The 24,302-nt window shown below is 41.0% G+C and overlaps 1 long non-coding RNA gene across 1 annotated transcript; it reads right to left on the bottom strand.

Moving 5' to 3' along the window:
* Positions 1–4,403: 4,403 nt before the first annotated feature.
* On the bottom strand, positions 4,404–13,502 carry LOC143976029 (uncharacterized). The gene is made up of 3 exons (XR_013272461.1): positions 13,313–13,502; positions 9,637–9,819; positions 4,404–5,679 (listed from the first exon to the last, which is right to left on the bottom strand). It is a non-coding gene; the product is annotated as an uncharacterized LOC143976029 (long non-coding RNA).
* Positions 13,503–24,302: the final 10,800 nt, after the last annotated feature.

The raw sequence follows: 24,302 nt of genomic DNA, 5'->3' as shown, positions 1-24,302 counted from the left end.
ATTTTGCTTCTCAGGCGGTGCCTCTCACCAACCTGACAAAAGGGAAAGAGTCGGTCATGGTTAAATGGTCCCCAGAGGCTGAAGAAGCATTTCAGTCCTTAAAAACAGCCTTATGTAGCCAGCCAGTGTTGTACTCACCAGACTTCTCTAAGGACTTTGTTGTACAAACTGATGCATCAGACGTTGGGTTAGGAGCAGTGTTATCCCAGGTCTGGAACGGGGAAGAGCACCCAGTCATTTATATATATATATATATAAATATATTAGGCAAGAACATATATACACATATATATACATACACACTATTGTCAATAATATTGGCTACACCTGCATGTACATGAATTTAAGCATTTGTTCAACATATGGAAAACCTACCTTAAAGTAACAGCCATTCTTCTGGACTAATGCTTCTTCGCATTTTGGTCGTGATTCTGGTCAGGCGTCCTCTAACAAGTCCCAACAGCTCATCGAAGCTTGCCACCGACATCCTTGTGTAATTCTGGAACTTGTCTTTGTGAGTCCTCAGCTCACCAAACACGAGGGCAAAGTAGCCGATCGATAGACGCTGGGACGTTAAGGGATGGACCCAGTAACAGCAAGGACGTTGCCTACTCTGGATCGCTCTTCTTGTCTTCATCCTCATCATCAGCAATATGAGCATTGCCAGCAAACTACACATATTTGCATAAATTTTTCAAAAAAATCTCTGGCACAAAACTGAACACTCCCCCCCCTGCAAAACTCCAACACACACTCAGCCAGTGAACAAAGAAACAGGTTTGAAATACAGAGGACCGAAATGCATCATGGGTACATTCCAGGGACCAAAAACATAAATAAATGAAAGGGTTGCTATGGGAATAACACTGCAGCTGAACGCAACCGCACAAAAACGCATGTAAACGCAGGTAATCGCACTGTACAAATGCAGCTGATCGCTGTGCCTGGAGTCTTGAATTTCGCAGAAAAAAATAAACATGCTAAACTGTGGCAGAACAGCTGCCCCTGTGAAAGGGGCCTAAATGTAAAAATTGTTTAATAAAATGAAACTAATAATCAATAAAGCTAAAAAAAAAGCATGAGGGTAGTCAAATGAGTGTGATAAAATAAATATGATACTTACGTTTGCCACACAACCATATTTAAAAACAAATTAATCTAAAATAGAATAAATCTAAAATACATACAAACAATGTATTATTAATGCATACACAAAAATATATGTATATAAATACATTAGAATCCTCTAAAAAGACAGTGATCTAGGAGCTAATCATTTATTTATTACTTATAAAGCAATTAAGGTCAAAGTCAACGTTCAAACCCCTAGGGTTTAACACTTTTGTTTCAAAAATCCAAAAAGGTTCTCATTGACTTAATTTAAATTTAAGACCACTCGGATCCCTATTATGGACCTCTCTAAAGTGTCTAGGGACACTATGGATAGTTTTTCCTTTTTTAATGTTATTCATATGTTAATAATATGATAACTCTAATCTGTATACATCTGGACGTACGTTCTACATATGAAAAATGAACAGGGACATGCCAACATATATACTACCCCAATAGTTGTACGAGTAATACAATCTTTAATAGGGTACACTATATCAGATGCCATTACCCTAAACTTCTTTTTTCTTTTATTATTAACCCCTTAGCGCAGACTGTACGCACCTATGCGGACTCGGCTTTCATTATACCGGCAGCTGTATGTATCATCCCGGTACCGTTTTTTAGAGCGGGCGGTCGTCTCTTCAGGGAAACAACCGATGCAGGTAAAAGCCACTCAGCTGTTATCCCGGAGAAGCGGGAGGGGACATCCCCTCTTCCCACCACCTTCTGCCACTCTTCCTGGGCCTCCCGTCCCACCGGGAGTCCCGAGCCACGATTCGGCATTTCCGGCTTCCTTCCAGTCTCCTTTGTGTAAACACGGAAGTGACATCACAACGTCATTGCTGCCAATGGCGCCAGTTTTTAAAAAAAATACAGTATTCAGAATTGCCATTTTTGCCGATCTGAATACTTTGAAGTACAAAGGAGGGATTGGAGGTCTTTTAGACCCCCGATTCCTCTATAAAGAGTACCTGTCACCACCTATTAGGGATGTGAAGTACAAAGGAGGGATTGGAGGTCTTTTAGACCCCCGATCCCTCTATAAAGAGTACCTGTCATCACCTATTAGGGATGTTTACATTCCTTGTGACAGCAATAAAAGTGATCAAATTTTCTTAAAGTCACAATGTAAAAAAAAATTAATAAGATTATTATTTTTTTTAATTGCCCCTGTCCCCACAAACTCATGCAGCAATAAGTCACAACCGCATATGTAAACAGTGTTCAAATCACACCTGTGAGGTATCACTACGATCGTTAGAGCGAGAGCAATAATTCCAGCACTAGACTCGCTATGCAACTCTAACCGCTATTTTTTTTTAAAGCGCCGCCTATGGAGATTTGTAGGTAACGTAGTTTGTCGCCGTTCCATGAGTGTGCGCAATTTTAAAGCATGACATTTTAGGTATCTATTTACTCTACTACTAATTACTAACATCATCCTTCACATTATACAATAAAATTTGGCTGACTTAATTTGTTAAATGTTTCCTAAAAATATTGTGTTTGAAAGACTGCTGCGCAAATACAGTGTGACATAAAATATTGCAATGATCGCCATTTTATTATCTAGATTCTCTGCTAAAAAATATATATATATATATATATATATATATATATATATATACAGTGCCTTGCGAAAGTATTCGGCCCCCTTGAACTTTTCAACCTTTTGCCACATTTCAGGCTTCAAACATAAAGATATAAAAATTTTATTTTTTGTGAAGAATCACCAACAAGTGGGACACAATTCTGAAGTGGAACGAAATCTATTGGATTTTTGAAACTTTTTTAACTAATAAAAAAATGAAAAGTGGGGCATGCAAAATTATTCGGCCCCCTTGCGTTAATACTTTGTAGAGCCACCTTTTGCTGCGATTACAGCTGCAAGTCGCTTGGGGTATGTCTCTATCAGTTTTGCACATCGAGAGACTGAAATTCTTGCCCATTCTTCCTTGCAAAACAGCTCGAGCTCAGTGAGGTTGGATGGAGAGTGTTTGTGAACAGCAGTTTTCAGCTCTTTCCACAGATTCTCGATTGGATTCAGATCTGGACTTTGACTTGGCCATTCTAACACCTGGATACGTTTATTTGTGAAACATTCCTTTGTAGATTTTGCTGTATGTTTGGGATCATTGTCTTGTTGGAAGATAAATCTCCGTCCCAGTTTCAGGTCTTTTGCAGACTCCAACAGGTTTTCATCCAGAATGGTCCTGTATTTGGCTGCATCCATCTTCCCCTCAATTTTAACCATCTTCCCTGTCCCTGCTGAAGAAAAGCAGGCCCAAACCAGGATGCTGCCACCACCATGTTTGACAGTGGGGATGGTGTGTTGAGGGTGATGAGCTGTGTTGCTTTTACGCCAAACATATCGTTTTGCATTGTGGGCAAAAAGTTCGATTTTGGTTTCATCTGACCAGAGCACCTTCTTCCACATGTTTGGTGTGTCTCCCAGGTGGCTTGTGGTAAACTTTAGACGAGACTTTTTATGGATATATTTGAGAAATGGCTTTCTTCTTGCCACTCTTCCATAAAGGCCAGATTTGTGCAGTGTACGACTGATTGTTGTCCTATGGACAGACTCTCCCACCTCAGCTGTAGTTCTCTTCAGTTCATCCAGAGTGATCATGGGCCTCTTGGCTGCATCTCTGATCAGCCTTCTCTTTGTCTGAGCTGAAAGTTTAGAGGGACGGCCAGGTCTTGGTAGATTTGCAGTGGTCTGATACGCCTTCCATTTCAAAATGATCGCTTGCACAGTGCTCCTTGGGATATTTAAAGCTTGGGAAATCTTTTTGTATCCAAATCCCGCTTTAAACTTCTCCACAACAGTATTACGGACCTGCCTGGTGTGTTCCTTGGTCTTCATGATGCTCTCTGCGCTTTCAACAGAACCCTGAGACTATCACAGAGCAGGTGCATTTATACACAGACTTGATTACACACAGGTGGATTCTATTTATCACCATCAGTCATTTAGGACAACATTGGATCATTCAGAGATCCTCGCTGAACTTCTGGAGTGAGTTTTCTGCACTGAAAGTAAAGGGGCCGAATAATTTTGCACGCACCACTTTTCACTTTTTTATTTGCTAAAAAAGTTTAAAATATCCAATAGATTTCGTTCCACTTCACAATTGTGTCCCACTTGTTGGTGATTCTTCACAAAAAATTTAAATTTTATATCTTTATGTTTGAAGAGTGAAATGTGGCAAAAGGTTGAAAAGTTCAAGGGGGCCGTATACTTTCGCAAGGCACTGTATATATATATATATATATATAATGTTTGGAGTTCTAAGTAACTTTCTAGCAAGAAATACAAATAACAAATGTTAGAAATAGGCTTAGGCATGAAAGGGTTTAACCTTAGAAGTTTTACAAGAAATGCATTTCCCACAACCATAAAAAAGCAGTCAAAAAGTTGAGAACACCCCCTTTGGTTACTAGGAGGGTCTATAATCCCAGGAGCTAATCTATCCATAAGTGTATGGGCTTTCCTATATATATATTTAAGAACAGGTGGTAAAACTTTGTACCTTAACAAATTATTACAATACTTTCTAACAATATACTCTCATTTTACACTGTATATTATAATCTAAGATTATCCAGAAACCATCTATATGATTATTTGTTACTGCTGGTTTTACTTCGTTCTCTATTAAGGAATTCCTATACATCGCCTGTACTGCTAGTCTTTCATAATTATTTCCCTATAATAGCCTTCTTGGACAAACCTCTTCTCAAACATCTCTGATTGTTGTACATAATCATCTAGATTAGTGCAGTTTCTCCATAATCTTATCAACTGCCTCTTTAGAATATTTCATAGTCATAGTCTATAATGGCCATTCCTATCAGTGGGCTTACAATAATCTTTTGTATACAATATTCCATTATCGGTCATAATTTCCACAGCTGGGATAACCATCTTCTTATGATCATATTTCCACAAGAGTACAATATTCTTATCATTTTGGTTCCATGTGTCCATAAAAGTAAGGAGACTACTTTCATCACCATCCCATACCATAAATAGGTCATCAATAAATCTGGTGTAAAAAATTATTTCCTTAGGTCTGTCATGGAATACCACATCTGCCTTTCAGTGTGCCAAAAAAAGATTAGCCACACTGAGAACAAAACGGGCCCCCATAGCAACTCCTCTAGTTTGACAGGAGACATCAGAAGTTTTTGTTGAGATGTTTAGAATTTGGTCTCCAGCATAATTATTTGAGCTTGACAGGTCTGATCCATTGCTGTTATTGGGGGGTGTCTCTCTCATCCATGTCTTGGCGATTTGCACTCTGGCTAAGAATAGCGTTTCTTGCAAAAATATATTTAAGTATTTTTCACCCTCAATGAGAGCGAGAAGCCCCAATATACATTGACGGGGGCATAGGGTTGGTATAGAGCCCATGCGATCATGGAGGAACTGAACTGTCCAGTACCCTTGAATGGATGGGCAGGTCCATAGCAGGTGGTAGAACTAGACATTGGGGTTTGCACATCCAGGGAATTTGGGGCTTTGCCCCGGCCGGTACTTGGAGAGGCGTCAGGTAGGACCTATGGAGAACATAGAGTTGGGTGAGGCAATCGGAGAGCTTAGAGGACACATATTTACAGGTAGCGAGTGCTTCTTCCCAATCCTCATCTGTCACATTGCCCAGGTCTGGCTCCCAATGGGACTTCAGCTAGTAAGCAATGGCAATAGTCGTGGGCAACATGCGGTGACTATATATTTGGGAGATACATTTTTTGGGGTCCCGACTCGTAATAATGTCCACAAATAGTATGAATTTGAGTGTTGGGATGGAATCCTTGAGTTGAGTGTTGAGCGCATGTCAGAGTTTGAGGTAGCGGAAGAACATATGGTTGAGTAGAGCGAAGCAGTCTTTTAGTGACTGAAATGACTTAACCGCCCCATTTGCTACTACTTGTGACAGGTATATAACCCCCTTATTGATCCACAGACCATGGTCAGGGATGGAAGATAGCTTGGGCATGTGTGGGTTGTCCCACAGTGGTGTGTGTATGTGTGAATGGAGAGTGGGAGCCTTACTGTGATGCATGGCCAGTTGCCAGATCTTGCAGTGATGGAATAGCATGCGATTCCTATTACCAGTATGGGGCACTCCATGAGTTTCACAGAGCAAGATCTGAAAAGGATGAATCACTGTGCCAAGGGCCTGGGAACAAACTAGGGTGGAGTATCATTCTTTGTCATTTTGATTAAAATAAAAAAAGTAGGAGAGTTGGGACGCAATGTAGTAGAGGGAGAGGTCAGGTAGTGCGTTGCCTCTCAGATCAATTGAACATTTCAAGACTCGCCATAACAGTTTGTGTCGGGAGGAGCCCCAAATGAATGTATTGAGAATGGATTCCATGGACTTGAATATGCATGGTGGAATGTAGAGTGGAGCCTGCTAGAAAACGTAGAGTAACTTGGGGAGGAGGATAATTTTTACTAGGTTGATTCGTCCCATAACCCCGAGGGCTTTGTTTTCTTAAAATTAATTATTTAACTAGAATAAGTACCTGCAGCAGGGACAGGACTGGGAGTCAATTAAGTATGCTGTATTAAAATGGGTTGACTAGCATTTGCTGATAGGCAGAGAGCAGAGTGAGCAGATGGATGACCCTGTTGCTGCTCTTGCACAGTCCAGTTACAAAGCTTAGGGTGAAGATTAAGATCACTGCTTTAAGATCACGTGACAGCCGTGATTGGCTGTCATGGAGGTCACATAATCCCAGTTAGGCGACGGTAACTGTGCAGGTGTATTGGCAGCAATTCACACAAATATGCAGCCCCTCACCACTAAGGACCATTGAGAGGCCACATATTTGCGTACGGCTGCTGCCTAGGAGTTAACTGTAAGCAGCATAATCCACCTGGCTGTGCTGTGTAAAGCTCAGGACTGGATAGACTGCAATACAAATCCTTTGGCAGGGAAAATCTCTTCTATATATGTATTTCATCTGTGTATTTAGCTGTTAGCCTGGAATTCAGTATTAAGACTACAGAAGTTGGGTTCTAAAGGTTTTAAAGATTTTGTTTTATCTTACTGCGACTCGGCTTAAACGCAGCTGAGACTCGGCTGTCCGGGATTCTCTCTCCCTCCTGATTGGCTGAGACAGTCTGCGGGGGCCACTGGCTCCCTCTGCTGTCAATCAATATCAGTGAACCAATGAGGACAAAGAGGGGGCGGTGCCAGCCACAGCTGCATGTCTGAATGGACACAGAAAGCAGCGACTCAGCTCAAGTGTCCCCATAGCAAGCCGCCCGCTCCTGGGGCACTCAGAAGAAGGGAGGGACCAGGAGTGCTGGCAAGGGACCAGAAAAGATGAGGATCCGCACTGCTCTGTGCAAAACCCCTGCACAGAGCAGGTAAGTATAACATGTTTGTTATTTTTAAACCCCAAAAAAAATCACTTTAATGGTACAGTATACAGTATATGCCTAAAGCCCAACACAGACCAGTATCTTTTTCAGTTTTGGATAGTGTCTGCTCTATGTTTAATGCAATTTTAGGTTTGGGCAAGGCTATCTTTACATCCCTAAAGTAATACTAAGGTTTTGTTTTGTTTTTCTTTAAAAATAACAAACATGTCGGACTCACCTGTTCTGTGCAGCCAACATCCTCCTCTTCTTGGTTCTCTGGCCGGAACTCCTGGTCCCTCCTTCCTGTCGAGTGCCCCCACAGCAAGCAGCTTGCTATGGGAGCACCCGAGCCAAGCTGTATCCATTCAGACACAGAGCCGCAGTTCGGCCCCGCCCCTTTATCTTTTCATTGGCTAACTTACTTTGATTGACAGCAGCAGGAGCCAATCAGGAGGGAGAATCCTGGACGGCTGAGGCACTCGTGGACATTGTTGGATTGAGATGGGGCTCAGGTAAGTATTAGAGGGCCTGAGGGGGGCTGCTGCACACAGAAGGTTTTTATCTTAATGCATAGAATGTGTTAAGATAAAAAAAATTCTGCCTTTACAACCACTTTATGTTAAGATTTTGTGCCATTCTTGCAAAACAATAGAGTATCATCGTTCAGGAGCAGGACCTCAGTCACTATCATAGGAATGATCCTTATCCATAACTAGTGCGTTTTATATTTGAGTGTGTTGTTCCATAAAAATCTGCTTTGACAGTGGTGTTTGTCAGCCTGCATTTTTTGATTTTCTGCATTTCTTTGTAATTTTTAAATAACAAAATCACCCTATGTTTTTGCACCTATGAAGGGAAAAATCTGATTTCCTCTGATGTTCATGTTGTACAATTTTTAATTCATCCAATAGAAATTACCCTAAAATAGCCCTTCTATATGAACAGCGGTATGGTGTATACAGTAAATTGCAGCGACTGTTAGGAAGGTTTTTCAGTGCCTTTGTTAGGCAAAACATTAAATTGTACCTACTCTCTGATTTTTAACATTTTGATTTGCTCCAGCTGGAAATTAGGACGTTCAGTTCACCTATATTAAATAAAAAATAAAAAACAGCTTAATGGCAGCTGTGTCTTTAAAACTAATTAGGATGAGTAATGACATTTGCTAATGTTAGATGTATAGTTCTCTGGTGGCTTTTTCTCATGAAAAAATAGATGATGTACCATTTTTTAAACAGTAGGGCAAGTTCAACAAGTGGGCCTCTATAGCCTACATTCTTACTTCTTCCCTGCTTAGATGATATACAGGTCATTTTTTACAGGCTCATTGTCAGTTAGTTTTATAAGGTATGTTGTTTAGGTTTCAACTTTTAACATGCACAGTCAGTAATCTGTGTATGCTATTAAAGAGACACACTGTCACCTGACATTTTATGGCAAAGTGGCAAGGCCTCCTAATAGCCCCTCCCCCCTTTATAGTCATCGATCCACACTCCTTTGCCACCTCCCTGCTGCAGAAGTCTACCCTAGGTAGGCTCCAGTGCCAATGCTTACAAGGGTGGATAATGGTATTGCCCCTCCCCATATGACAACATACAGAACCGGCAAAAAGCTACTGAGGCCCAAGTACTATCACACGGGAGGCCACATGCTCCTCCATGCCTGGAATCCCAGCTCTCTTTGAGGATCTGAGTGAGACTCCAACAGAGTAGAGAACTATACCTTACTGGGAGGTTGGGGGAGGTAATCAGAAGGCACAGTCACTTTGCCTATTTACAGTGTATCCTTAAATATGTTAATTGACTAATAGCATTTAGCTCAAAGTTTGGTCTGGAGCTTAAAGAGAACCTGTAGTGACAGAAGTAAATAATTGCCTGGCTTTGTCTGGCCTCCTTACTCTCTTATCTGAAAAAAGCATGCAGATAAGAAAGTCATAGTAAAGTTGGATCTCTTCATCTGTATACTTGTTCAAATCAGTGCTACAGAAAAAAGGGAAGCCATTAGAGTAAAACATGTAGGCAACTACCATTTTTATAAGGACATCAGCAATGATAGCCACCATACTCTCTAAATGTATGTTTCTGGTAATAAAAAAGATACTTTGAGATAGCACTAACATGTTAAATCAATTTAGTGCTCACCTTTACATTGTAGCCTATGTAGGAGTTGTGAATCAATGTATACATTGAAGGGTCCTTTCTCATCGACATTCCGATAAGCACCACCAGTCAGTTTTTGACCAGAAGCTCCATACAGCCATATGGGCAGGTGGCTATAAACAAACATCTGACTTTACACCCGCCTACCACCGAGTCTGTCCAGACCTGGGAAAAAATGAACAGAACGCAATCTTTTTACATTTTCCTGGACCTAAATGTTACAGGAAGTAGCGTGATGTACACAGGCAGCAGAGTTGGTTTAAATCTGGCCACCCACAGTGTTGTCACAGGTCTGCCTGTGTTTGCCGACAAACTGAAAGGGACATGGATGTCACAGAACTGAACGGGCACAGATGTCATAGAACTGATATCCCTTATTCAGCAGGGGATCCGCTCATGGATCTCCTGCTGATCCTAGCAGACACTGTTCTGTGTGAAAGAGCCCTTAATGTGCAGTCACATAGCCCATGTTATAATAACTGCTATACACGCTACTACTCATAACCCGTAATATATGGAAACCTGGTCCTTATTGATTTCAATTGTTTCCAAGTCTTTGACCTCCAACAATTAGGTAACTGGTAAGGTCAGAACTAATAAGCTGTATATTTGTTCCCAGTTATTAATTAAAAAAGTATGGAACCCACTGAATCAACATAACAGGCAAACAGACATTTGAGAGGGAACATGAAGGCCTGCATAAATCTCTCAACACAAGTTCCTTTTTTTTTTGCATAACCATCATAACATTTAAGGACATATTTATAAAGCAGGTAAAGTAGTACTAAACCCTCAGTGTTTTTTAGTTTAACACATTGAACATAAAAAATAAACATTCCCCAGTAAACTATTTGTTGCAGTTGTAAGTGCAGTCTCCAGTTAGTCTGTTAGTTTAGAAGGGGAGCAGGGGAATGCCTTGACACCCTAGACCAGTGATGGCGAACCTTGGCACCCCAGATGTTTTGGAACTACATTTCCCATGATGCTCAACCACACTGAAGTGTGCATGAGCATCATGGGAAATGTAGTTCCAAAACATCTGGAGTGCCAAGGTTCGCCATCACTGCCCTAGGCTAAGGGTCTCTCTAAGTCCTGGGTCTCTTACTCCCGTAGTCACCTGATCACTGTGATAGCCTCTGATTGGCTATCAGTGATCAATCACTTTGCAGCCTGCCCCTGTGTTTTTTTTTCTTTTTTCTTATCTGAATGGAGAGAAAGATAGTGTACGTTTCTCTCCTTGCTAGGGGAGGCAATGTAAATAAACAACAGTGTGTTTGAAAACAAATAAAAAATAAAAAATAAATAGCTAGACAAGGTTTGATTAAAGAGGAAGTAAACCCTGATGGGTTTACTTTCTCTTTCATTCCCTGCAAAGGCAAAGCATAATGGACTACTATGCATCGCATAGTAGCCCATTATGTGTCACTTATCTGACACAGGAGCCAGCGAAGTCGCCGCTGTCCCCTGTAGTCCGCCGCATCCATCTTGCTGGTGGCGTCTCGCAGCTCCGCTGCTGTAATTCGGCGAAGCCGCGATGACGTCACTCCCGCGCATGCGCACGGGAGTCGACACGTGCGGCAGCTCCATTCTTGGAAATGCCGCGCTCAGTGCGCCGTAGACAGCGGTGCCCGTTTTCGGGGAAATATCTCCTAAACCATATAGGTTTAGGAGATATTGCTTGGACCTACAGGTAAGCCTTAATCTAGGCTTACCTGTAGGTCAAAGTGGTTTGTAAGGGTTTACAACCACTTTAAGACCAGGGTCAGTATATTTTAGAATTTATTGTGGCTTGTTCCTTCGTGGTAAGTTATGGTAATAGCAAGAACTGTACAGCTAATTTAAAGAAAAACTTTTTTTTTAACATATTTTGAGCCAGTTTTCCTGTGATAATAAAGAAAATCAGGAGCAATCCATTACCATTTACCACCAAATGAAAGCCCAATTTGTCCTGAAAAAAACCCAAAGTATAATCCACCTGGATACACAAAGTAGTTGGGATGATATGTACAGTTTTGCTAACACATGTCCAAGTTGCAAAACTGTGTTCAGACATTAGGATTTAATTAACTGAAACATAGGCAAGGATATAGAATGGCATGGAGTGGTATGGAGTGGCATTAAGTGAAGGGACTCCTCGTCCCTTCAGAGTATCATGGTGCAATCAATATATCTTTTCTCAAAGTTAACAAGGAATTCCTCCAAAGGATCACAGTGTATTCAATATATATCTTTTTTTTTTCTCTATGGCAGCAATCACTCAAGCATTATATTATTTTCAATGTGATAAAAAGATGAGAAGGTTTGAAACCCCAGTTTGTAAATTTGTTCAGTGTATTTAGTTTCATCAACAAAATCCTTAAGACCTGGGTTAGAGTAGTGTACATTTAAAACCAACACTTTTTTAAGAATGAAATGGGGACCATAATCACTCAGACTAAAAATGAGAAAAAGACCGCAATTTTGAGTTGACGAGGTTCCCTGCCCTATCCCAAAAAAACAAAACCGTCTTTGGATATACATTTATCTGTGCTTGCTATGGGTTAGGTGGTATTTATTAAAATTCACCTTTTTATAACTTTACAAATCTCTATAGATACATTCCTCACACGCTAGAATTTACATTTATAGCATAGTGTTTAAAAAAAAAAAAAACTGTTCTTTTTATCATTAAAAAGTGTCCCTTAGGCTTCGGCTCTAAAAAAATGAATGCATTGTCTGGGAAGTACTGCGATCTCTGTGAAAGGTAATAAATATCTATAAGTCCGATTCTTACATATTAGTTAGCATGCAAGCACACACATTAATATAATGTATCGGAAATTAGGTACAATTTAGGAGTGCTTATATTCTTGCCTTGCTTGAAAACCAGAATAGTGTCCAGAGGGAAATATAGAGGTGTCATTGCTGATTTCCTTCTGAAAATACAACTATCGCTGGCTTCAGCAGAACTCTTGATCTGCATACTTGTTCCGAGTCAATGACTCAGAAAATATTGAAGACAATATATCAGCATAACAGGTAGGTAACTAGCATTCATCAGCAAGGAACACTTTAATAGTGAAGGTCAAATCAAATCCTAATGCCTGAATGCAGTTTGGTAACTTTGGCATGTGTTGTTAAAACTGTAGTTAACTTTGCAACTACAGTAATATCTTAGATTGTGAGTAACGCGGTTCCCAAGCATTTCCCAATAAGAGCTATTATTTTTTTTAAATCCTGATTCAGAGCAGGATTCAAGCCTCTGCGGTGTGCAGTACCACATTTGGCCAGAGGTGCCAAGAGCGCCACTGAGGGACCCCAGAAGAGGAGGATCTGGCCACTCTGTTCAAAACCAATCGCACAGAGTAGGTAAGTATAACATTTTTTTTTTATTTAAAACAGCAAACCTTTACATATCCTTTAATGAATGCAGAGCTCCCTTAATTTGTGTATTTTATATATTCCTTTGTTATCACCATTTTTTTATTTTTTTTGCAAAAATTTCAATAATAGGGCTTTTATAATTTTATTTTAAGGTAAAGAATGACTGCTCCAATCTTTACCTGCACCTATTATAGACATTGATAAAGAGGAGATGATATCAGCTTTGGGCAGGTTAGACAAGATGAACTTGATGTTCTGTATGTGGTTTGTTTAACAAGTTTGTTGCAGAAGTTACCTGTATCTGGGAGATGTATTATATGGAAACGTTAACAGGACTAATGCCGTGTACACACGGTCGGACTTTTCCGGCAGAAAAGGTCAGACGGAATCATTTCATCGGATATTCTGATCGTGTGTGGGCTTCAGCTGACTTTTTCTTTAGAAAATTCTGACGGACCTAGAAATAGAACATGTTTTAAATGTTTCAGACGGAATCAATTCCTATCGGGAAAACCATTTGTCTGTATGCTATTCCGACAGACAAAAAACAACGCAAGGGCAGCTATTGGCTACTGGCTATTTAACTTCCTTTTTTTCAAGTCCCATCTTACGTGTTGTAAGTCACCACGTTCTAAACAATCAGACTTTGGTGTGATCGTATGTATGCAAGTCCGTTTCAGCGGAACTCTGGCAGAAAAACCATCAGAGTTTATTCTGGCGGAAAAAACAGTCGTGTGTACGGGGCATAACACACAAAAGATACAGAGTACTAAGCCATATGACTAATAAACTTTATGTGGGGATGGGGTTTGGAATTAAACTATCTATGTTACAAACCCCCCCCCCCCCCCAAAAAAAAAACCAGGAAAGTAATAATACATCGGCAATGCCTCCAGCTTTAAAGCAGTCTTAAAACCAAAACTGTAATATATTGCCGCTTAACAATCATTAGATGTGGAGGCTGCATTCAGTTTATTTTTTTAGGGCCAGAGCCTAGTGACATCATCACGCTTAACTGTTCAGTATTTGAGCCGAGTATACTTGACTGTAGGCAGAAGTGATCCTGACCTTTGAGGGGGAGATGAATGTACAGTATGTTGCTGATCAATTTCAACCCTTTGTGAGTATATCTGATTGCTTTTATTTGGAATAGAGTATTGTTTCAAATGGAGAGCATTAGATGTCATTTTATTGCCTTGAGGTACAAGCTATTGGAGGAGAGGTGGTGTAGAGGTGGAGTAAAATGTGAATTATCCATGAGGATGGAGCCGTAGAGGATTACCTGGTGAGCAGACCTGCATGCATCTTTTCATTATGGTGTTTTGGAAGGAGTGTTCACAAGAATTATGTGAAGTGGAAACGTTTCACTATTCATAGAGTGCACTGAGGATATTATTCATGGACTTGATTTTGTTATTATTGTATCTGTTTTTTTTTATTTGTTCTCTCAATAAGATGTTTTGGTGAATTGTACTTGTTTCAATATTTTTTTCATTTACACAGTTATACACATATTATTGGTTGGAAGTACAGTGGCTTGAAAAAGTATTCACACCCCTTGAAATTTTCCACATTTTGTCATGTTACAACCAAAACTTAAATGTATTTTATTGTGATTTTATGTGATAGACCAACACAAAGTGGCACATAATTGTGAAGTGGAAGGAAAATGATAAATAGTTTTCAACATTTGTTACAAATAAATATGTGAAAAGTGTGGCGTGCATTTGTATTCAGCCTCCCTGAGTCAATACTTTGTATAACCACCTTTCGCTGCAATTACAGTCACAAGTCTTTTTGGGCATGTCTCTACCAGCTTTGTACATCTAGAGAGCGACATTTTTGCCCATTCCTCTTTGCAAAATAGTTCAAGCTCTGTCAGATTGGACTGAGAGCATCTGTGAACAGCAATTTTCAGGTTTGCCACAGATTCTTAGTTGGATTTAGGTCTGGACTTTGACTGGGCCATTCTAACACATGAATATGCTTTGATCTAAACTATCCATTGTAGCACTGGCTGTATGTTTAGGGTCATTGTCCTGTTGTAAGGTGAACTTATGCTCCAGTCTCAAGTGTTTTGCAGACTCTAAGCCCTTGTACACACGGTCGGACATTCTGACGGAAAATGTCCGATCGGACCATGTTGTCGCATAATCCGGCTGTGTGTGGGCTCCATCGGGCTGTAAAACTTTCCGACAACATGATCCAATCGGACTTTGTCCGATTGTGTGTAGAGAATTCCGATCGGACAAAGTGCCACGCAGGCTCAGATCAAATTCTTAGACCAAAGCTATTGGCTACTAGTCTGAACGTAGTCCCGTCATAACGAAATAACATCATCACGTTACGTACGATCGGATTTTCCGACAACTTTGTCTGACCGTGTGTATGCAACACAAGTTTCGGACAAAATGCGTCTGACAAAATCCGACAGATTTTGTTGTCGGAATGTCTGACCGTGTGTACAAGGGCTTACAGGTTTTCTTCTAAGATTGCCCTGTATTTGGCTCCATCCATCTTCCCATCAACTCTGAACAGCTTTCCTGTCCCTGCTGAAGAAAAGCATCCCCACAACATAATGCTGCCACCAACATCTTTCACGTTGGGGATGATGTGTTTAGGGTGAGGTGCAGTGTTAGTTATCCGCCACACATAGTGTTTTGCTTTTAGGCCAAAAGGTTCAATTTTGATCTCATCTGACCAGAGCACTTTCTTCCACCATGTCCCCCACTGTGTTTGCTGTGTCCCCCACATGGCTTCTTGCAAACTGTAATTGGGACTTCGTATGGCTTTCTTTCAACAATGATTTTCTTCTTGCCACTCTTCCATAAAGGCCAGATATGCAGAGTGTACGACTAATAGTTGTCCTGTGGACAGATTCTCCCATCTGGACTGTGTATCTCTGCAGCTCCTCCAGAGTTACAATGGGCCTCTTGGCTGCTTCTCTGATTAATGCTCTCCTTGCCTGGCCTGTCAGTTTAGGTGGATGGCCATGTCTTGGTAGGTTTGCAGTTGGTGCCATACTCTTTCCATTTTTGGATGATGGATTGAACAGTGGTCTGTGAGATGTTCAAAGCTTGGGGTATTTTTTTTTTATAAAACAACCCTGCTTTAAACTTCTCCACAACTTCCCTGACAACAAATCCCTGACCTGTCTGGTGTGTTCCTTGGCCTTCATAATGCTGTTAGTTCACTAAGGTTCTCTAACAGACCTCTGAGGGCTTCACAGAACAGCTGTATTTATACTGAGATTAAATTGCACACAGGTGTACTCTACCTACTTATTAGGTGACCTCTGAAGGCAGTTGGTTCCACTAGATTTTAGTTAGGGTTATCAGAGTAAAGGGGGCTGAATACAAATGCATGCCACACTTTTCACATATTTATTTGTAAAAACCATTTACCTTCCACTTCACAGTTATGTGCCACTTTGTGTTGGTCTATCAGAAAAAATCCCAAAAAATCAATTTACATTTTTGGTTGTAACATGACAAAATGTGGAAAATGTCAAGGGGTATCAATACTTTTTCAAGACACTGTATATTTAAGTGTAGCACTTTTTATAAAATATATATTTATAAAATATTTATTAATGTTCCCAACTTCCCTGCATATTCTGCAAACCTGGAAAATGCTTTGATCCTCAGATTGTTTGTGCACTGGTGTGCAGTCATGTTGGAACAGGAAGGGGCTATCCCCAAACTGTTTCCACAAAGTTGGGAGCATGAATTTGTCCAAAATGTCTTGGTATGCTGACGCCTTAAGAGTTCCTTTCACTGGAACTAAGGGGCCAAGACCAACCCCTGCAAAAGAACCCCACACCATAATCCCCCCTCCATCAAATGATTTGTACCAGTGCACAAAGGAAGGCCCATAAAGACATGGATGAGCGAGTTTGGGGTGGAGGAACTTGACTGGCCTGCACAGAATTCTGACCTCAACCCAGTAGAACACCTTTGGTATGAATTCAAGCGGAGACTGCGAGCCAGGCCTTCTTGTCCACATCAGTGCCTGACCATACAAATGGCGCTTCTGAACGAATGGTCAAACATTCCCATAGACACACTCCTAAAACTTGCGGACAGCCTTTCCAGAAGAATTAAAGCTGTTTTAGCTGCAAAGGGTGGGCCAACTCAATAATGAACCCTACGGACTAAAACTAGGATGCCATTAAAATTCATGTGTGAGTAAAGGAAGGCATCCCAATACTTTTGGTAATAAAGTATATATGCCATGGAAAATCAAACATTTGGAACCCAAAAGAATGCATTTCCAAGCACGTAGAAGGACAGTTCTGTAGGGAAACAAATGAAGATCCACTATGTCCGGAGGTAAAAGCTCAAATTGACACCAGAGAATTTCAGATTATTTCATGATCCATGCAGCACTACATTATACAGCTCTTGGATTTAAAGTGGATGTAAACCCAGTCTCATACTTTCTAATCTACTGCAATATTGGTTATCTAGAAGGATATACATGCCTCCTGCATGTATACTATCTGTCAAATGTCTCCCCTCTGTCTGCTATGAGACCAGAAAAACTGCAAACTTTGTGGGTGGGTCTGTTTTCCAGAGCCCAGTGGGTGGAGTCGTGATGTCAGTAGACTCCCCTCCCACCTCTACACTCCCCTTATCAACATGCATTTTCTCCTGTGTATTTCTTACACTGAACTTCTGCTATGATCACTAACATCCAGTCAAAACCCAGAAAAGTCCCCACATGACTACAGCATGCCAAATCATACTGAGATGTGGAACAGCCAATCCTTGCAGAGCAGCAAAAGAAAGGAGTGGGAGGGAATTAAAAAATAATGCATGTCTCTTAGGCTAGTGCACGAGATATGTAAATTACCTGTCAATACAGCAGGCGGGGGGGGGGGGGGGGGGGGTTGACAAAGTTTTTCTCTGTTTGTCAAGATCTGTTTGTCAAGATTTGTCAAGATTTATCTCACTGAACAATCAAAGAGGATTGCTCAGAGCTGGATTAGCTCTTTGTGGCAAGACTGGGCTCAATTGATAGGAAATCTTATACTCTACATTATGACATCAAAAAAAAAAATGTTTGCGGGTTTACATCCACTTTAAGGCACTTCTGTCAGTCAAGCAGGGTTCAGTGTAGTTTCCGGGCCTCTACAAAGAAGTCACGGAAAAATATCAACTTAGAGTTTTGGAAGCATATTTCTCCAGAGGCTTTTGCCCTTTGTACAATAGGGTAATAGTCTCAAAAGTTCATTAGCTTGAAAGTAAAAGTACATGAGCACCAATGGACTTAGGTTTCACAGGCATCCTGTGTGCTCATTCTACAGCAAAGTGATTAGAGAAATGGCGGTGAGAAACAAGGACTGCAGCAAAGTTTCAGTAGATGTGGCAAAATATTAGCCTCCCACTCCTGCAGGCAGGTGGGGAATTTGCACATAAACCTGCAATTGCAGTTCTCTACATTCTTCGTTCAGGAGATTTTACTTTAGTCACCAAGGTGGGAATGGTGGTGGAGTGGGATGTAGTGGTGTCCTCTATCCCGCTGATACAGGCCTCCCTGGTAGTAATATGATTGCAGATCTTGACTAGATCTTTCCTGGCAAGGCAGCCATTCATCTAGAGATGATCTATTTTTGTGGTCAGGGCCATTGGCAGCTCACAATGGCCTAAAAAAATACCATCTTAAGATCAACCTGTACTGAGGGCTCTCCATCCAGGTCGTCACCATATTAGATTGAGGAAAAGGACGCCCTCACGCAAACCTCCACTGAAGAAATAATTTGCCAGAGTACACTTGGATAGGCTTTGTTATCCTCATCATCTCAGAAGGATGCCTATATCAAAGGATGCATATTTGAGGCTGCTAGAACTGGCAGCAAGAAATAGGAATGCAGAGAAAATCAGGTCTGGCAATCAGATTCCCTAAGAGAATATGTTCTAGTAATAACTATTACACCTACATAATGCTTTTTTTTCCCTTTGGGACTCAAAGCACTTTACACCTTATAAGCAGTGTTCTTAAAAAGTGCAGGCATTTATTAGTGTAATAGCATCATCTTGTAATCCTCCTCCTGGCTTATTGTCAACAAACCTGTAACTCCAACAGCTGTTATTTTGTCTTTGTTCTCCCTTTTTAAGCTTTTCTATTATGTAACACCTTTCTTTGGTGTGTATGAAACATCATAACTTTGCTTGTGCATAGTTACATAGTTACATAGTAGGTGAAGTTGAAAAAAGTCCATCAAGTCCACACTATGAGTGTGATTACATGTCAGTACGGTATTACATTGTATATCCCAGTATGTTGCGGTCGTTCAGGTGCTTATCTAATAGTTGTTTGAAATTATCAATGCTCCCCGCTGAGACCACCGCCTGTGGAAGGGAATTCCACAGCCTTGCCGCTTTTGCAGTAAAGAACCCTCTACATAGTTTAAGGTTGAACCTCTTTTCTATTAATTTTAATGAATAGCCACGTGTTTTGTTAAACTCCATTCCGCAAAAAAGTTTTATCCCTATTATGGAGGTCACAAGTATGGTATTTGTAAATTAAAATCATATCCCCTCTCAAGTGTCTCTTCTCCAGAGAGAATAAGTTCAGTGCTCACAACCTTTCTTCATAACCTCCAGACCCTTTATTAGCTTTGTTGCCCTTTTTTGTACACGCTCCATTTCAAGTACATCCATCTTGAGGACTAGTGCACAGAACTGGACAGCATACTCCAGGTGCGGCCGAACCAGAGTCTTGTAGAGTGGGAGAATTATTGCTTTATCCCTGGAGGTAATCCCTTTTTTAATGCATGCCAATATTCTGTTTGCTTTGTTAGCAGCTTGGCATTGCATGCCATTGCTGAGCCTATCATCTACTAGGACCCCAGGTCCTTTTCCATCCTAGATTCTCCCAGAGGTTCTCCCCCTAGTGCAGTGATGGCGAACCTTGGCACCCCAGACGCTTTGGAACTACATTTCCCATGATGCTCAACTATATTTCACAGTGTACGAGCATCATGGGAAAGTAGTTTCAAAACATCTGGGGTGCCAAGGTTCGCCATCACTGCCCTAGTGTATAGATTGCATTGATATTTTGCCACCCAAATGCATTATTTTACTTTTTTTTTTCATTAAACCTCATTTGCTATGTAGTTGCCTAGTGTGTGTGTAACCCTCCTGAATATATAAAGTACTCAATGCAATCTCCCCCTCAATGTGCAAGCGCTCCCACCTTCACATGAACTCCCAATCATATAATATGATGTGTAAATTGATGAATAAATAATTAATGTAAATGAATTTACAATACAACCCTCCTGAATATATAAAGTGCTCAATGCAATCTCCCCCTCAATGTGCAAGCGCTCCCACCTTCACATGAACTCCCAATCATATAATATGATGTGTAAATTGATGAATAAATAATTAATGTAAATGAATTTACAATACAATTTATAAACAATGTGCTTATAAATCAGTCGATCAATAGTGAATGGTCCAATCTTGACCAAGTGATTATAGACAATATTATAGTCCAATATGTGATAAAAAAAAAAAAAACAGTCCAATATGTGATAGGTAAAAAAACTGATGCTGTGAAAACACCAATCTTCACTCTGATTCACCTCTGTGCATATGACAAAAGAATGCTTGCGCACCCTCCACTGGATGTACCCTCACCTCGTTCCTTTGGTATATGACCAGGCAGCCATTTTCACCTTGGAATATTCCTTCCTGATGGTGACCAGAGCCCTCCTCTCATATCACCTACACGTAATGTAAAAAATGGCAATAGTGCTTTATCCTTTTAAAAAATGTATTAAACAATCAAACATCATGTATACACACATTTCCATATCAAAAAATCTGCCTCTATGCAATCAACCTCTGTGTGGAGACGGTGGTTTCATCTTGGGATTGGTTCTGCAGCTCTGGTCGGCAGTGTCCCCTCCATTCGTCACACTGGAACAAGCTTCCCGATTACTTCCTCATACGTCAGCCCTCCACACCTCTCCTACTAGTTTCGTCACACCCTTGGGACTTCCTCTGGGAGATATATATTGGGAAGCTTGTTTCAGTGTGACAGACGGAGGGGACACTGCCGACCGAAGCTGCAGAACTGGTTCCAAGGTGAAACCACCGTCTCCACACAGAGGTTGATTGCATAGAGGCAGATTTTTTAATATGGAAATGTGAGTGTATACATGGCGTTTGATCGTTCAATACATTTTTAAAAAGTATAAAACACTATTTCCAGTTTTTACTTTACATGTGGGTGATATGGGAGGGTGGCTCTGGTAACCATCAGGAAAGAATATTCCAACGTGAAAACGGCTGCCGGGTCATACACCAAAGGTAGGAGGAACGATAGGAGGAGTACCCTAGAGGATTGGCTATTATCACAAATGCTTTTATTTTAAAGCTTTGAGGTGAGGGTACATCCGGAGGTGGGAGCACAAGGATTTTTTTGTCATATGCACAGAGGTGGATCAGAGTGAAGATTGGTGTTTTCACAGCATCTGTTTTTTTCCTATCATATATTGGACTTTTTTTTAATCACATACTGGACTATAATATTATCTATAATCACTAAAGATTGGACCATCCACTATTTATTGATTGATTTTAAAGCACATTGTTTATTAATTGTATTGTATATTCATTTACATTCCTTATTTATTCATCCATTTACACATCATAATATATGATTGGGAGTTCATGTGAAGGTGAGAGCACTTTATTGAGGAGGAGGAGATTGCATTGAGCACTTTATATATTCAGGGGGGTTACACACAAACTATCATATCACTGACAGTTCATTTAGCACTGCACTCATTTGTTATTTATTTTTTCTGTAGTATCACATATTTAGGAAGTGTGGGGAGTGCTGGTGTTCTGCCGTATAGTGTCTGGCCATGAAATAGTGTCCGCCCCGTACTGCGCATGCGCAGTACGGAGCAGACGAAGCTTCGGAAAATTTCCGAAGCTGAACGGCACCTGCGCCGTGAGTGGAGGTGGTAGCCCCACCATCCAAGCGGACATAGGGTTGTGAGTATTAAAGGGCCCCTCGCGGGCGAGCTTCGCTCGCCACGCTTCGGGGCTCGGCCTCGCTGCGCTCGGCTCTTTTTTATTCCTACTCTATGTCCACTTGGATAGTGGGGATAGAACCTGGACTCACGGCGCAGGCGCCGTTCATCCTCGGCAATTTTCGGAATCTGTGTTGCTGTGTACTGCGCATGCGCAGTACACAGCGGACACTATCCGATGGAGGACGTTATTAGACAAGACACTGGCAGCTTTTTTGTTTATTGGTTTCTTTACATAGCTGCTCACATTTCACATAATTACATGTAGTTGTCTACCCCATTAATTTGTTCTTCTTGCAAGGTTTCCACATCCTGCAGAGAAGTTATTGCCCTGCTTAGCTTAGTATCGTCTGCAAATACAGAGATTGAACTGTTTACCCCATCCTCCAGGTCGTTTATGAACCAAATAGGATTGGTCCCAGCACAGAACCCTGGGGGACCCCACTACACACCCCTGACCATTCCCACTACCTACCCCTGACCATTCCGAGTATTCCCCATTTATCACCACCCTCTGAGCTCCCCTTGTAGCCAGTTTTCAATCCTATGGTCCATGCCAACGGACCTTATTTTTTACAGTAAACGTTTATGGGGAACTGTATCAAATGCTTTTGTAAAATCCAGGTACACCACGTCTACAGGCTTTCCTTTATCTAGATGGCAACTCACCTCCTCATAGAAGGTTAATAGATTGGTTTGGCAAGAATGTTTCTTCATGAATCCATGCTGATATACCGTCTTCATTACTAAAATCCTGTATATAATCCCTTATCATCCCCTCCAAGAGCTTGCTTGCTATTGATGTTAGCCTAGCTGGTCTGTAATTCCCAGGGATGTATTTTGGGCACTTTTTAAATATTGGTGCTACATTGGCTTTTCTTCAATCCGCTGGTAACATTCCAGTGGACTGTCAGAAAAAATTAGGGAACTCAGTCAAGTAAATGCCAGACCATTGTTTCTAAGTACCTTCGGGTGCAAGTTATCCGGACCAAGTGATTAATTAATGTTAAGTTTCCCAAGTCTAATTCTAATTCTGTCCTTAGCCATGAGGGTGCTTCCTTTGATGTGTCACAAGGATAAACACTGCAGATTTGGTTACTGAAGCCCCCTGATTCCCATGTGAAGACTGAACAGAAGAATAAATTCAATACCTTCGCCATCGCTCCATCCTTTGTAAGCAGATGTCCTTCCTCATTCTTTATGGGGTTAATATGGTCTGTCCTGCCTTTTTTTACTGTTTACATACTTAAAGAATTTCTTGGGATTTTTTTTTGCTCTACTCCTCTATATGTCTTTCGTGTTCTATCTTAGCCACCCTAATTGCACTCTTACATTTCTTGTTGCATTCTTTATAAAGTTTGAGGCTCTGATTCCACTGCTGCGAGTTGTTCTGCGACTTGACACACGTGAAGTCACATGACAAGTCAAAACCCATGTGTTTCAATGGTTCTTGTTCTAATTGGTGCGACTCCAAAAAGGTTCTTGCACTACTTTGTTCCGTCTTCGGTGCGACTTGTTCTCCATAGAAAGGAATTAAGTCGCAATACAGTCGCATGTACATGTCTGACACCGCAACTTTGTTGTGACTTCCACTGAAGTCTACGGAAGCACACAATCTCTGTTGCTCCCAAATACATCACTTCCTATATTGATGTACGTGAGTGTCGAAGACAGCAGGAATCATGCCTAGGGCTAGAAAGAACAAGCAACAATGTCCGGCAATATATGACCTCAGAGATCCAGGCTACAAAGATCATGTAAAGAAGGTGAGAGCATGGTTGGATGTGGTTCGCATATATTATGATACCTGGGACTCTTTATCAGCTACAGAACGGTCTTCAAAAAGTAAGTGGTTGATATATGCTGCTTAGCATTTTGCGGCTGCACCTATTTAAATATTCAGCAACCAATGGGTGTGTGTTAACAATGTGCACTTTTTTTGGTGGGTACTGCTTCTCCTGCCGGGAGATCACAATGGTTTGGCAGGAGGGCATCCCCTGTCAACACTATCTGTGTTGATGGTGGAATTTAGCTACCGTATTTATCGGCGTATAACACGAGCCGGCGTATAACACGCACACCAAGTTTAGGAGGGAATTTTAAGGAAAAAAACTTTTAGGAGGGAAATTTAAGGAAAAAAAAACGTACATTTAAATGCCCATCAATGCAGCCTTGTCAGTGTCATTTGCAGCCTTGTCATGCAGCCTGTCCATCATTGCAGCCTTGTCAT

This window comes from Lithobates pipiens, unplaced genomic scaffold (genome assembly GCF_037356315.1).
Source record: "Lithobates pipiens isolate NorthernLeopardFrog02 unplaced genomic scaffold, aLitPip1_a1.2 Scaffold_13, whole genome shotgun sequence".
NCBI lineage: Eukaryota > Metazoa > Chordata > Amphibia > Anura > Ranidae > Lithobates > Lithobates pipiens.
The sequence above is the reverse complement of the archived record's forward strand: the minus strand, read 5'-3'. Positions and strand labels throughout refer to the sequence as shown.